Genomic DNA, 15,594 nt, shown 5'->3' on the forward strand with positions numbered 1-15,594 from the left:
ATTAGATACTGCAATGATAAGTATGGTTTATATTTATATTCGTCCCCCCTCTCTCCCTCTTTCTTGACGTTTGCCTTTCCTGTCTTTGCATCTTTCACTTCTCTCTCCTCTCTCCCTCTCTCTCTCTCTCACACACACACACGCACTTCATGTTCCAAAGTTAAAACGGAGCAAGGGCGGGATATAATTGGTCTGGAGAATCTAATTACTTGGGAACTTGGGCGTCGTGTGTTTCGTGCTCTGGGAATAACATTTCCAGTCCTGGTCATCTCTGAGAGAAATACTATTTAAACATAAGGGAATAAGTAAAATTTCTTTTTTATCCTCTGGGTTACCGAGTCTCAGTTGAATTTCCAGGACACTACGGATTTGAATCCTCGACCCAGTGGTGGTCTACATCATCCGACTGACCCAATGATCCGGTTGAACTCGTAGCGTGTTCATTCTATCTGTGCAAATTACGTTATATCCGGAAGAGAGGAAATCAATGCTGAGTGCTCGGAACAGATACACCTTCGGAAAAGACTAGAAAATGGTAACCTCTTTGGTTATTTGAAAACAAAATTTTATTTATACTAGTTTGACACAAAATTTGTTCCCATCCCATAATTCAATGTGTTTTATTCACGTTGAAATTGCCTTTCGAACATTTGTAACTGTTCATGACGATAACGTTTGGACTTTTAATATAGGGTATTTCTGATAGAAATTTAGCAGTAAAATAGCACTCATCAATTTTCTCTTTCTTTCTTTTTCTTTTCGCTTCGTTTTTTCGTTTGTTTTTTGTTCAGTTTCCATTAGTAGTCTGAAACGGAGGATATGATCAACGCTATCTACTGGGTATATTAGAATGTGTTTTGGATTAGTACGTCGAATGAACATTGCCGAATTTGCAATCGAACCACGCAGAAACAAAGCATGTGTGTTAAACTTTTGACATTATCCTAGATGTCTCGGAGATATACAGTTCTACTGGAATTTGAGTATGTTATCCACTATGAAGGTGACATAATGAATGTTTAAAGCATCATCTATATATTCGAATAGTTCTGGAAAATATGTAAAATCAAACGTTATTTCTATATTACTGTTAGTTTTCTGGAAACGGAACTTTATAATGTTAGGCTATTTTCTTACTAGGTTTGAATTCCATAGTTTTATCTGTTCTCCCTTTTCTTTTTCTTTTTCTTCTCTCACTGCATCATTTTTGAATCTCTGTGTAATAGCCATCCATTGGTTTCAACTGTTCATTGTGTGTGTTTCAGTTTCTTCCTACATCAACCTATAAATCTTGTTTCGTCTCAGTTTTGTTAATTCATTTTGTCGAAACTAATACATGTGTAGTTTGAAATTAGAATTGCTCTCATGTTGTTAACTAATTTTAGTATGGGAGAGAAGAAATGAGGATAGAGAGGGGTCTCTTTACCTGACACGATTATGGGATAATAAGGTTATATTGGGTGGACTAACTGCACGGCGTTAGATGTCAAAATTTTTTGATGCGGAGTGTACAATGGTCTTTCGCAAGTCAAAATATATTTCCGGAGGTAAAATATCCCCCCATTCGGATCTCAGGGATAGAGATGGCTTGGGAAGGACTATTGGACGAAAAAGTAATAATGGGGGGAAGAGAGACACAGAAAGAAAGGCAGGGAAGAGAAAAAGGTTTAGAATAGGGACACAAAACGTATGTACTGTGTTACAGGGAGGAGTATTAGAAAATCTTAAACAAGAAATGAAACAAAAATAACCTAGATTTGGTAGGAGTTTGTGGTGTTAGATGGGAAGGTAATGGGATGTTCAACAGCGAAGGGTATAGAATGTTTTACTTAGGTAATGAAAAGGGCCGTTATAATGGCATAGGAATAATTCTTAGAAAGGAGAAGGTAGTGAAAGTACAATTTATTGATGATAGAGTTATGATGTTAAGACTTAAAGAGAATACGATCTAGTGGTGATACAGACATATGCACCGACGACTTCGCACGCAACTGAAGAAGTAGAAAAAATACGAGAAAATAGAAGAAATTATAGATAGGGAGAAGAGGGGTGCATGCGTAATTGTAATGAGAGATTTCAATGCAGTTGAGGGAGGAAAACAGGATGTTTTAGGTGAAAGAAATGAAAGGGGAGAGGGACTAGTGACTTTCTGTAGACAGAATTCATTAGTAATTGCGAACACTTGGTTCAATCAGCACAAGAGCAGAAGATATACATGGAAATCACCAATAGACGGTGGAAGATATCAAATAGACTATGTTATGATTCAGGGCAAGTACCGGAATAGCTTAAAGAACGCGAAGACCCTTCCTGGGGTTGATGTTTTCTATGATCATAATCTTGTGCTGACCGAAGTTGATATTCAACTGAAAAATGTAGACAGAAGAAAAGTAGGTAGGTAAGAAAGTGTTGAATACTGAAAAGTTGAAAAACGAGGAAGTAAGAAAACTTTTCCTTGGAAAATTCGAAGAAAAATATTCAAACCAGAAAAGAATAGACGCAGATAGTAACGCACAGTGGGAATGCATTAAACTTTGCTTACAGTAGGCTGCAGAAGAAGCAGTAGGTTACCGCGAACACAAAACGGCTAAGAAATCATGTGTTACAGAGCAGATATTGCAGAAAATGAGGGAAAGTAAGAGGTGGAAACAGGTTGATACAGAAGAGGGTAGAAAGAAGTACAGAAAGTTGAATAATGAGTTACGGAGAGAAACAGGCAGAGCAAGGGAAGTGTTTTACAAAAGAAAATGCGAGGACATAGAAGAATTAGAAAGAGTTGCGAAATATGAGGAAATGCACAAGGAGGTGAAATCTGTGGAATTTTGGAGGAAAGAAGGGTGTATTGCGATGTCAGTAGAAAATAAAAATGGGAAGGTAGTCAGCGACAGAAATGAGGTTATAGAAAGATGAAAAGAATACGTGGAAGACTTATATGAGAATAGGGAGAGACCGTGTAGCCTAAATGTTGAAGTAGAAAATGAAGTAGGCGAGGATGATAAAGGATTTAATATTCTTCGGGATGAGTTTGAAAAGGCTATATCCGAGATTAGGAATGGAAGGACAACCGTGATAGATAATATACGAATCGAATTCATTAAAAATATAAGAGACAAGGTAAAGAAAAAATAGTCCTGACTATGCAATGAAATACATGAGACAGAGAAGTGGCCAAAAGACTTCCTGAAGACGATCATGATACCGATGGTTAATAAATCGAACCCAAAGATATGTGAGGATTATAGAACTATTAGTCTCATATCTCATGCAGCTAAAATTTTGCTCCGAATATTGAACAGAAGGTTATATGGAAGAACAAATGAAGAAGTTGAGGAGGAGCAGTTCGGGTTCAGAAGAGGTAAGGGCGCAAGAGATGCTATTGGATAGTAATGACATGAAGTGCGAACGTGAAATAAAAGCAAGGATAGGAATTGCGAAAGAAGCCTTTAGGAGGAAGAAAAGTCTTGGGGACCTTGAATAGAGAGTTGAGAAAAAGATTCATAAAATGCTTCGTGTGGAGTGTTGTACTGTATGGGGCGGAAACATGGACATTACGTAAAAGTGATGAAAAACGACTGGAAGCATTCGAAATGTGGGTGTGGAGAAGGATGGAAAGAATTAGTTGGGTCGAGGGGAAAACGAATGAGTGGGTGTTAGAAATAGTGGGGGAGAAAAGAACACTTTTAGATATTGTTAAAAAGAGGAAGAGGAACTGGCTGGGATATTGCCTAAGAAGAAATTGTATCATGAGGGACGTCCTAGAGGGTATGGTGGTGGCAAAGAGATGCAGTGGGCGAAGGAGACTACAATTAATGGATGATATAAAAACAGAAAGATCATACGTGAAGACGAAGAGGTTACCGGAGAACCGTGGAGCATGGAAACTTCTCAGCTGCTGCAAGTGATCTGCCAGTAAGGGCAGAATACCTATGATGATGATGATGATGATGATGATGATGATGATGATGATATATTATACGATTTGATGTGCAATATGATGTTTATAGTTCCATAATATTACGTATGGAGTAGTTTTACGAACCTATTTGTCATTAATGAATTCAGATTGATAGAAAGTTAAGCAAATTCAATACATTTTTTAATTTCATTTAGACCTCAAGCTGATAAATGCATACAACAAAATAATCCAACGTGCTTACCTACTTAGGCAAAAATCTTCATTTCTTTGATTTTCTGGAGTATGTGGCCTCCGGAACGTCACACTGCAAGCACCAGCAATAGTGAACCATCATGTTTTCGTTCCGCCTTCCCTGGTTCTGGTTCTTTATGGTTTTGATATTCTGGTGAAATCGTTCACCCTGTTCTTCGCTAAGGGCACCAAGATTGGAAGGAAAACAGTCTAGATGACTGTGTAGGAAGTGAAGCTTCACACTCATATTTACTCCTAATTTCTGCAATGTGGTCAATAAATTGTCAACAAGTTTCTCGTAGTCGTCCACTTTAAAATTTCCAAGAAAGTTTGTAACAACAGCAGAAAAAGCATCCCATGCATCTCTTTTTGTGGGGTTCATGGTTTGTAAGAACTCTTTATCTTACATTAGCAACCTTATCTGGGGGCTGTCAAAAATACCAGCTTTCACTTTCTTCTGTGTCAATGCAGGAAATTTCGAGCAAATGTATTTGAAGCAAGCACCATCCTGATTCAAAGCTTTTACATACTGTTGCATTAATCCCAGCTTTATATGTAGTGGAGGGAGTAACACTTTCTTAGGGTCAACAAGCGGTTCGTTCTGGATGTTTTTCTCTCCCACTTCAAAGTCTATTCTGGCAGACCACAATCTTCGTACCCAGTGTTCATTTCTTGCACGGCTGTCCCATAAAAAAATAATTTTAATTGAACATGATTTTGAATTACCTATACTTTATTTAATATATTCTTTAATTCTTACATTTCAATGTTTTCCAATAGCTCGTAAAAATAAAATTAAAAGTAAAGTGCATGTGCTGTCATCTTGTGACATCTTTTAGAACTACGTTACGATTAATGGTTCTAAAGCTTACATGAAATATTAGATAAAATTTCATTTTGTGAAAATACCTGACGTGATAGAGAAAAACGGGTTTCATTTTTATATTTAGCACACACGAATTATTAAAGAACAGCTGGTAGCCTCCAGTCAGCAAAATTGATGTAGACAAGTGTTATCTTTTCCACCGCCGCCACCCCGAAAACTTTAATGACGAACTTTACGTTGAGAAACAAAGACTGATTTCCAAGGATGGATGCAGATGATGAATATGATTTTTTTATTTGTTTGCTTTTATGAAAATCTACAAGTCGATGCTCTTGCATGAGCTATCTTCTATTAATTTATTTCTTGCTTTTTATCTTCTAGAAAATTGCATCATGATTTTCTATTTATGTGTTAGTACCAATTCTGAAGTGTTGTCTGGTGATTATTTTTCTTATTATAGAGTTTGAAAACATTGCGACTAATGTCTTATTTCAAAATTTCTGTGTCCATATATGAAACTGTGTATTTTATTGTAATTATTTGTTATATAGGTATTACGAATCTATGAATTGATACTACCTAAACTCAAGGTGACGGTTGAAGTTTTATCTGAAATAGCATATTGAAATTGATCTCAATCATTTTCGGATTCTTCGGTTCATTTATTACGTCCAAGGGCAGCTTCCTTGGGAAATACCGATCAGTATTGTACTCTCGGTGCACTGCATATAGGTTTCAGGCAATCAGAAGACTTATTTCTTGTTCCCGATAACAAGTCTAGTAGAAACTGCAAACTAGCCTCCGGGTAGCTTGTATATTTTAATCTTGTTCTCCCTGTAGATATTTCAATCGTTCTACCGCTCTCCATAGCTAATAGTGTGATTCCTTCGTGTTCCATAATGCATCCAATCATCCATATCTCTTCTTTTCGAAATAGACATCAGTAAACTCCCTTTTCCTTCTGTAATTTCCAATACTCTTTTATTTAGTATCTTATTGACCCTTAATTTCCAACATTCTTCTATAGCACCACATTTCGAAGGCCTCCTTTCTCCGGTTTTCCTCTCCTTCTAGAATCAAGTTCTCACATCTATAGAACGCCCTACTCCACTGAAGAGAAAAGTAAATGAAATCTTTAACGTTCTAGATTTATCCCCTTTAGGCTAACGGAGACGGATGATAAATCAAGTGAATCAGAGTGGAACAATTGGTGGAATGAAAAGTGGGAGGAAACGGAACTATCCCGAGAAAATCCATGGACAACACAAACTTACTTGATTAGGAATCGAACCAGAGAGCCATGCGCTGGAGGTAAGCACTCTACCACTGTGCCACCGTGGCTCCGCCACTAAAGAAATTCATCTTCTATCATAAATAAGTGTTTCACGTAAGTTGTAAAGGAACTCTTTGTTTGTGTGGAATCTTCTTTGTTAACACTTTCTTATTGGATAAAAGATTTTGAGGAGGATTGTAATGTAACATTTCCACGTAAACAGCACACGATCACAGTTAAATATTTACAACACGAGAAGTTTTCAGTGACGCAAACGAGGGCGGATGGTCCTGAAATTTAGCACGCAAAATACTACCATGTTGGAAAAACACAGCAATACTAAAGATCCTATAAATATCTGAGGCAATACGTATGCATTTACCCTCTAGTACTCTGTACTGCGAACACGAAAGAGAGAAGATAACAAAAAAAAAGAGAAAAAAAAACATCAAATAGTTTCTACGAAGAAATGAAAAAAATATAGGTAGCCACAAATGTTTCCCCTTGTAGCACTAGAAAAAGCCCGAAACTCTCGTCACCAGCTTCCTAAACTCTTAATTAGTGGTCGACTCAAATTAGTAGCGCTTTTAAAAACACCACCTTTGAATGCAAAGCGGAACTTCATCTCAGTGAGAGAAATGGTCTCAGAAAAAAAACAGGAGAGAAAAACCGAAAAAGAGTAGGAGGAACAGTTGTAACGGTTTCTGCGAACACGGGGGACGGGAGGTGAAGAAGGAAGAAGAGTTGTAACGTTACTTGTTTCCATAACTCACAACGTAAAACAAAGACGCAGCGGTCTCCCGTACTGCAGTGCGATGCCCACAGCATCACTTGCTCTACTATCCTCTTCGAACATAATTACATTTCATTAGAGTTGGTTCCTCCCACAGATTACGGTCCCACTGCAACTTTCTAGCCCCCTTCCTCTTTTTCTGTTTCACAAAGTAACAGTTGAACATCGGGCAAGCGGCCAGGTGCGCAGCCATTAAGATTCTGAACTCTCCTCTTGTACTGCAGTGCTGCCACCTATCGTAACAGTAGGTTTTCAAAATTAATGACATTTCTTTCTCTTGTGCTTGCTTATTTTTTTTTTCAACCTACTTAAATAATTCTTTTCTATACAGCCGTTTGAATTTCATAGCCTCATAGCAGCCGAATTTCCCTCTGGGACAGTGTAAACCCTACAGGTTGGTAGTTAGTTATTCCCACTGAATGAATATTCAACGCATAGTTTCAACTTAGAATGAATATTTTATCTGATGAATTTCTAATCTCAAATCTGTAGAAGCAAAGAAAGTTTGTAAGGAGGGATGAACGAGCATTGATAATATCACATTCTTTCAATCTCCAAGAATTTTAGGTCTTACAACTCAAGAGAGTTATGAAAAATAACCATAAGAGAATTTTTAGAAACAGTCGACTTGTAAACAGCAATAAAAAAGGAGAAAGTGCTTTCTTGTAGAGCAAAATGAAGAAACAAAGCCAAAATTATCAGGATCATCAAGCGCTGAACCTTAGGAAGAGCACCTATCGCTGTAAATTTTAGTTTCTTAATTTTCCCCACACAAAAAATATTTTCCCTTTTAATGCATTTTACAAAAGCACCATGCCACAGTGGCTCAGTGGTGGAGTGCTCAACTCTAGATTCCACCAATAAGAAGGAAATGTCATTTTGATAACTAAAATGAGATACTAAGGCTAAAAGCATTGGGCATTAGCGCTCAATCTTATGAAAAACATCCAATGCTTTTAATTTTAGTTTCTTCATTTTGCCCGCCAAAATTTTCCCCTTTTTAGTGTATTTTATAAAAATATCGGACTGTGACGACTCAGTGGTTGATCGCTCGCTTCAGTTGCGTGGGATACCACCAGTCAGGAAAAAATATCCTTTCAGTAAGATAAAATGAAGAAACTAAGGCTAAAAGCATTGGGCATGAGCGCTCAATCTTATGAAAAACATCAAATGCTTTTAATTTTAGTTTCTTCATTTTTGCACGACAAACTTTTTCCCCTTTTTAGTGTATTTTATAAAAATATTGGACCATGACGACTCAGTGGTTGACCGCTCGCATCAGGTGCGTGGGATACCACCAGTCAGGAGGAAATATCCTTTCGGTAAGATAAAATGAAGGAACTAAGGCTAAAAGCATTGGGCATGAGCGCTCAATGTTATGAAAAACATCCAATGATTTTAATTTTAGTTTTACATCTTACCCACCAAAATTATTCTCCATTTTAGCACATTTTATAAGAACATTAAGTCGCGACAACTCAGTGGCTGATCGCTCACATATGGTGCGTGAGATCCCACCAATAAGGAGGAAATATACCTTTGGTATGGTAAATGAAGATGTTAAGGCTTAAAGCGTTGAGTATGAACCCTCAACCTTATGACGAGCATCCAATGCATTAAATTTTAGTTTCTTCATTTTACCCACAAAAAAATTTTCTCCCTTTTAATGCATTTTATAAAAGTATTGAGCCGAGACGAATCAGTGGTTGATCGCTTACTTTTGATGCGTGAGATCCCACCAACAAGAAGGAAATATCCTTTCGGTAAGATAAAATGAAGAAACTAAGGCTAAAAGCACTGAGCATGAGCCTTCAACCTTATGAAGAACATCCAATGCTTTTTAGTTTTTTTTCATTTTACCCACAAATGTTTTCTCTTTTTAGTGCATTTTATAAAAACACTGCTTCGCGACGAATTAATGGTTGATCACTCACTTGTGATGCTTAGGTTCCTTGATTGAATCCCAGAACACGACAAGTAAGATTTGTGGGGAATAAACACCGAGTCAGTGTTTTTTTTTTTTCGGAGTTTTCGCACGTAGTCCCACTTATTTTCTTCTTTCATTTTATTCATTACGATCGCCTCTCCTTAGTTTTTGAGCATAATACTGGGTAGTTAAACTGAAAAAATATGTACACAAATATAGTTTATAACGTTAATTTACTATTGTTATTTAGTTTCTATCTTGACTCTATATTCTGCAATGAATTCTTTCTTCTAGTCGTCTGCAACAAATCTAACTTAAGTAAGGTTTGGGCTGTATAAGTGCTCGATAGTTTTTATAATTCCAAACTATGTTATGCATAAGTGTTAGAAGTCTTATACAATGGCTTTCTCCACCTGTCTGTCTGTCGATAGGTATAGACCGAAAGCGGTAACAGATATCGAGATGCAGATTTTGTAACCGATTCAGCGTCCCAAGAAGAGGTCTTAACATAAACATTGTCAACTCTCTATTCAAATTGGAAGAGGTTCAAGTTAGTCATTTACGCTTTAAATTTGTTTATCCCCTTTAGAACGAAAGCGGGAACAGATAACGACAAGCGATTTTTTTGCAAACAATTTAGTGTCTTAAAACAACGTACCATGACTATCCCGAACAGTCTGCCAAAACCAGAATCGGTCAAATCTAATATTACTTTCGGTCTCAATACTGATTTCTACAGAGTACAAACGATAAGAGATATCGATATGTAGTTTTTTGCAATCGATTCAGCGTCTGAAGAATATACGTATTTAATCTCCTCCGCAACCTTCAATTCAAACCTAAAGTGGTCCAAATTACCCATTTCCGGTTTCAAAGTTTGTCGCCATAGAACAAAACTGTTATTAGATAGCGACAAGCGATTTCCTGTACCGAGAGAATATACTAACAAAACCCGCTACACCCTACCAAAGTCATAAATGGTTGAAATTTGCTACCGTACTTTTTCCGATTTCAACGCTGATTTCCATAGCGCAAAAACAATAAGAGATATCGAGATACAGTTTTTATTGTAATCGATCCAGTTTCTTAAGAGTATGTTCTGTTTCCTCCCTTAACCATCTATTCAATCCGGAACCGATTCAAATTAAAATTTCTGGTTTTGAGCCTTTATCGTCATAGAACAAAAGCACTAAGGCATAGTGAATAATTGCTTCTTGATGTGGACTTCGTGTCCTAGGAACAGATTCTACCTTTGATCTTATTGATCTAGTGCTATTATGCAATTAAAGAATATTTAAATGACTCATTAACTGAAGAGTTGGTTACAGATACTTACCCGTGAGTACATGCCTGGTGTGGTACAAACAGTTACCTAATTAGATGTAAATTGTCATGTTTTTATACTTAATATATCCTATTATGTGGTTTTGGAAATATGAGTGATGTATACCTCTGGTACTTGACAATATTGTATGTTTTTTTCTTTCTTTTCTTTCTGACAACTGTAACGCTTACATGAGAATTTCTCATGCTTTGTAAGCTAATGAAGCAGGCAAATAAACGAAATAAAATTGCAACTAGTAGCTATAAATGTTTTTCTTCAAGTTTGAGTATTGTATTCCTATAATTTGGAAGTCTAATATTTTCTTCATACTGCGAAGCGAAACTCACTTCCAAATTATGCTGTGCATAAGAGTCGGAAGTTTTACGATTTAGGATTTAGAAATTAGATTTCCGGGCTTTTGACATCTATAACCATTTTATCCCGCCACGTATGAGGAATGACGTCACATTATCCTAGGAAACGAAAAGAAGAAAGAAAGCTGCCTGGGAACTAAATGTTAGGTACCATCCCACCATTTGGTTGGTGTGAAAGAGAAAAAACAAGGTAAAACTCACTTAGGATGGCTCGTCTGAAAAATGCTTTTACATTTTTTCGACCGAGTGTTCCCACGGGAAATCGAACCCGAGACTACTCTTACCAAACACGACAGCGTTAGCGTCTATGCTACACGGTAGGAGGTATTATAGAGTGGCTTCGTCTGTCCATCCGTCTGTCTATACGACAGATGCGAAATCAATAGCGGTAAGAGATATCGAGAAGCGATTTCTTACAATTGATTCAGCGTCCCAAAAATATTTCCCATCTCTTCTGTTAACCTTCTATTCAAACAGGAAGTGGTGAAAATTAGCTATTTCCGGTTTTAACACTTATCGTCATAGAACGAAAATGGTAATAGGTAGCGACAAACTGTTTTCTGAAATCGATTTAAGGTTTCAAGAGAGCATTATTATTGCAACATTACCTAAAACCGGAAATGATTGAAATTTGCTACTACTTCCGGTTTCAATATTGATTTCCATTGAGAGTGAAAACGGTAAGGGATCTCGAGATGCGTCTCTTTGTGACTAATTCAAGCTTTCAAGAATAGGTTCCATCCTCTCCGTTAACCTATATTCAAACCGGAAATAGTTCAAATTAACCATTTCTGATTTTAACATTTATCATCATTGCTCAAAATGGTATTATATTGCGACAAGCGATATCAATTCCGAAATCGATTCAGAATCTCAACCCGTAACATTCTATCAATAGCGGTTCAAACTTACTATATTTCCTATCTCCATAGAACAAAAACGGTAAGAGATATTGAGATACCGTTTTTTGCACTCCATTTAGCTTCTCAAGAGTAGATTCTATGTCCTCCAATAATCATCTATTTAGTTTGAAAGTTGTTCATATTAATCATATCCTATTTCAATATTTATCGCCATAGAATACAAATAGTAATTTGTAGCTACAAGTGGCTTTCTGCAATCGATACAGAGTGGCAATAGAACAAAGCATCACCAGATGAATCTAACAGAACAGGAAGTGGATCAAATTTAATATTTACTTCCGGTTTCAATAGTTTCTATTTTCCTAAAGCAAAAACGGTAAGACATACCGAAATGTATTTTGTGCAGTCGATTCAGCTTCCGAAGTAAGTTTTATGTAATGACTAATGTCTTTTCAATTAAGACATGGTTTAAATTAACGATTTCTTGTTTCAAACTTTAAAGCCATAAAACGAAAACAGTAAGTCATAGAGCGTAATGGCTTTTTTGATATGGATTCAGTGTCCGAGGAACAGGTTCCATCTTCGATCTTATTAATCTACTCCAACCAGTAGATATAGATGCACTCTTTCAAGTTTTAGTATTGAATTAGCATAGTTTGGAAGTTTATATCTCATACTGTCAGACGAAACTTACTTGTTATTTGTAAATAATTAATGTTATTAATTTTGCAATAAAACTGTATGCTACGAGGAAAATTATGTGAAAATATTATATTGTCATTAGGTTTACGCATCAGCACAATTTTTCAGAGCTCTAAGGTAATATGAAGTGCATGGAATTTTAGTTAAGTAGTTTAAAGAATTTCTATTAATCCTATTCATAAATTACATATAGAATTTAATCGAAGTAGTGACAATGTCGCGGTCGACCGCAGTGGAAGCAAATTCTTCATCTCACATGTGATTTGCACAAGAGTTTGAAGAGGGCAGCACTTCACTCGCGTGTTTCCATCAGAGCAAAGTGATATTATGAAGTAATGACATAGCAGACCGATTGAGGGTATCTGGGAATCGTTTCGGACATTTTGATTGCCTAATTGTCTGTTTTCATATTCTTCGTTGGCTATTCCATTTTCGATTACAGAATGGATTGTCATTACTTGTACAATTTCCATTTCCCTGGTTTCCAGTTTTATCTCTTCTTGTTATGAAGATAAAGTTACCAATATATTATTATCAGCAAGTTTTCCAATGTCATGAAGGTATGTTCATTCATCGTTCAATACATAGCATATTTAGTTACAGTTTCCGAATTTGAATGTTTTGTGTTTAATTCTGACCACAACACTGGGTATAGTTAAAAGAACAAAGCGTAGTGTTGTTGTTTAGTGTTTGTTTCTTATACATAACTTGCCCCCTTTCCCTTTTTAGTAGCTGAATTTTTGAAAATGCTGTGTCAACTCCCCACTTTTTAAAATATAAGGACTTGTTATGTGCCGAATTCTTCACGACGCGTTTCTGTTTATTGAATTGAGAAAATCACTTATAAGCAGTAAATATATTCTTACCAGGAATACTTTTTCTGTAGATATTAACGTAACTATATCTCGTTGCTAAGCAACGATTTTCTTCTTTTTATGTCTCAAGCAATCTTAAAGTATTCATACTTGCTAACACCACTGATAAATTGAATGTTTTTTCATAGATAAAAATAACCTGTTTATATTTCAGTATTTCAACTAAATATCTGCTCTGACACTGCTCCACAAAACTTAAGCAGCCCGAGAGAACGTGGTATAAGTGACGTGTGGGGCCCATTCAACATTGGTTAGTGGCATGCACATACACAGAGACAGTGGCTAGGCGAACACCCACTCTATCGCATAAGCAGCACTGTTGCAAGAGCGGTGAACAAATTATGCCATGAGGCGTACACCACAGCCCAGTAGTGTCCGAGGCTCCAAGCATTGAGTTAGTGGTTCTTGTGTGGAGTACACACCTTGCAATGGCTGGTAGACGACATTTGAGTGACTTTGACCGCGGGCGAATAATTCAGTGGTTGGAATTGGGCCGATCGCAAGTAGTAGTGGCGCAGGAATTCAACGTGAACAAAAGTGTTGTGTCGAGGCTGTGGAGTCGCTTCCAAAATGGAGGTGAAGTCAGTAGACGTCATGGAGAAGGCCGTCCGAAGAAGACGTCGGCCGTCGATGACCGATTTCTTACAATTTCGGCCAAACGTAACCGTCAAGCTTCATGCTCTCAACTGACCAATAAGTTGTGTCAGGCTATAGGACAACGCGTGAGTCGTGAAACTGTTCGTCGGCGGCTCAATAGAGCAGGACTGTATGCAAGAAGGCCTGTGCTGTGTGTGCCATTGAAACTGGAGGACAACTGGCGTTACACATGGTGCCACGAACATGTTGCATGGGGGGAACACCAGTGGGCGCGTGTCATGTTCTCCGATGAGTCGAGATTCAGCCCGTCGTCATATTCTGGTCGGACTTTAGTGTGGAGAGAGCCAGGAACACGCTATCATCCAAACTTCATTGCTGAACGGCCGTCCTATTGCAGTGGTTCCATTATGGTGTGGGGTGGAATTATGCTGGATGGGAAAACAGACCTCCATATTGTGCAACATGGCACTTTGACAGCACAACGGTACCGGAATGAAATTCTCAATACACATGTGGGCAATTTCCGCGGATCATTTGGCCCAGACTTCCTGTTCTTGTATGACAATGCCCGCCCACACCGTGCACATCTTGTGTCCGAATATTTGGAGAGCGAAGACATTAAGTGTATTGCATGGCCTGAATATTCGCCGGACTTGAATCCCATCGAACATGTGTGGGATGCTCTTGGGCGGCGAATAGCTCAGCGCAGTCCACCAGCACGCACTCTCCCTGATCAGGAAACAGCTCTCCTCGAGGAGTGGCGCAATCTGCCACAAGACTTGATCAACACTCTGATTTGCAGCATGGAGGCCATATGTCGTGCCTGTATAGCTGTTCGTGGTGGTCACAGGCCATATTGACTGCCTATGCCCTCGCACAATCCAGCTTCACCTGTTGAGGTATCGTTATGCTGAACTTTTTGGTCACTCTGTACATCATAACTGTATTGTTCGACTTCACTTGTGTTGCATTGTGCATCTGGACCAGAGATGTTCACCCTCGCGAGGGTGGCCCTCTCGAGGGCATCCTCACCCTCAAGTTCCCTCGCCCACAGTGACGCGAGGGCGAGGACAAGTTTTGGCCGCGAGGGCTAGGGTGCGCGAGGGCGAGGACAAGCTTCGATGGCGAGGGTGAGGGTGCGCGAGGGCGAGGACAAGTTTCGGCAGCGAGGGCGAGGGTGCGCGAGGAGGACAAGCTTCGATGGCGAGGGTGAGGGTGCGCGAGGGCGAGGAAAAGCTTCGACGAAGAGGGCGAGGGTGAACGAGGGTGAGGGACAAGTGTTACTGCGGGAGCGAGGGTGCACGATGGCTAGAGACAACTTCCTTCAGGAGAACGAGGGCACGCGAGGGAGGAGAACAAACTTCGATGGCGAGGGTGAGGGTGCGCGAGGGCGAGGACAAGTTTCGGTAGCGAGGGTGAAGATGCGCGAGGGTGAGGACAAGCTTCCATGGCGGGGGTGAGGGTGCGCGAGGGCGAGGAAAAGCTTCGACGAAGAGGGCGAGGGTGAACGAGGGTGAGGGCCAAGTGTTACTGCGGGAGCGAGGGTGCACGATGGCTAGAGACAACTTCCTTCAGGAGAACGAGGGCACGCGAGGGAGGAGGACAAGCTTCCTTAAAAGCAACTGTTTTGGAGTTTGCTGTTTGACCTCTTTTGGAGAGAGGCAAAATTTAAAATATCATCCGTTGGCAAAAACCATGGTTTTTATAAAAAAAAAAAAACAAAAAAACGTTTTTTTTGTTTAAACCAGTTTTTTTTGGTTTAAACCAAGTTTTTATGGTTTAAATGATTTGCTCTATATATTCATATCATATCTGGACAGAAATAAGTTTGTTTCGCCTTGATGTTATTATGCAACAACCGGGTTATGCTGGTAGGGGTCACATAAGCTTAAA

The sequence above is a fragment of the Thermobia domestica genome, chromosome 7 (genome assembly GCF_964235325.1).
Source record: "Thermobia domestica chromosome 7, izTheDome1.hap1.1, whole genome shotgun sequence".
In the NCBI taxonomy this organism is placed as follows: Eukaryota; Metazoa; Arthropoda; class Insecta; order Zygentoma; family Lepismatidae; genus Thermobia; species Thermobia domestica.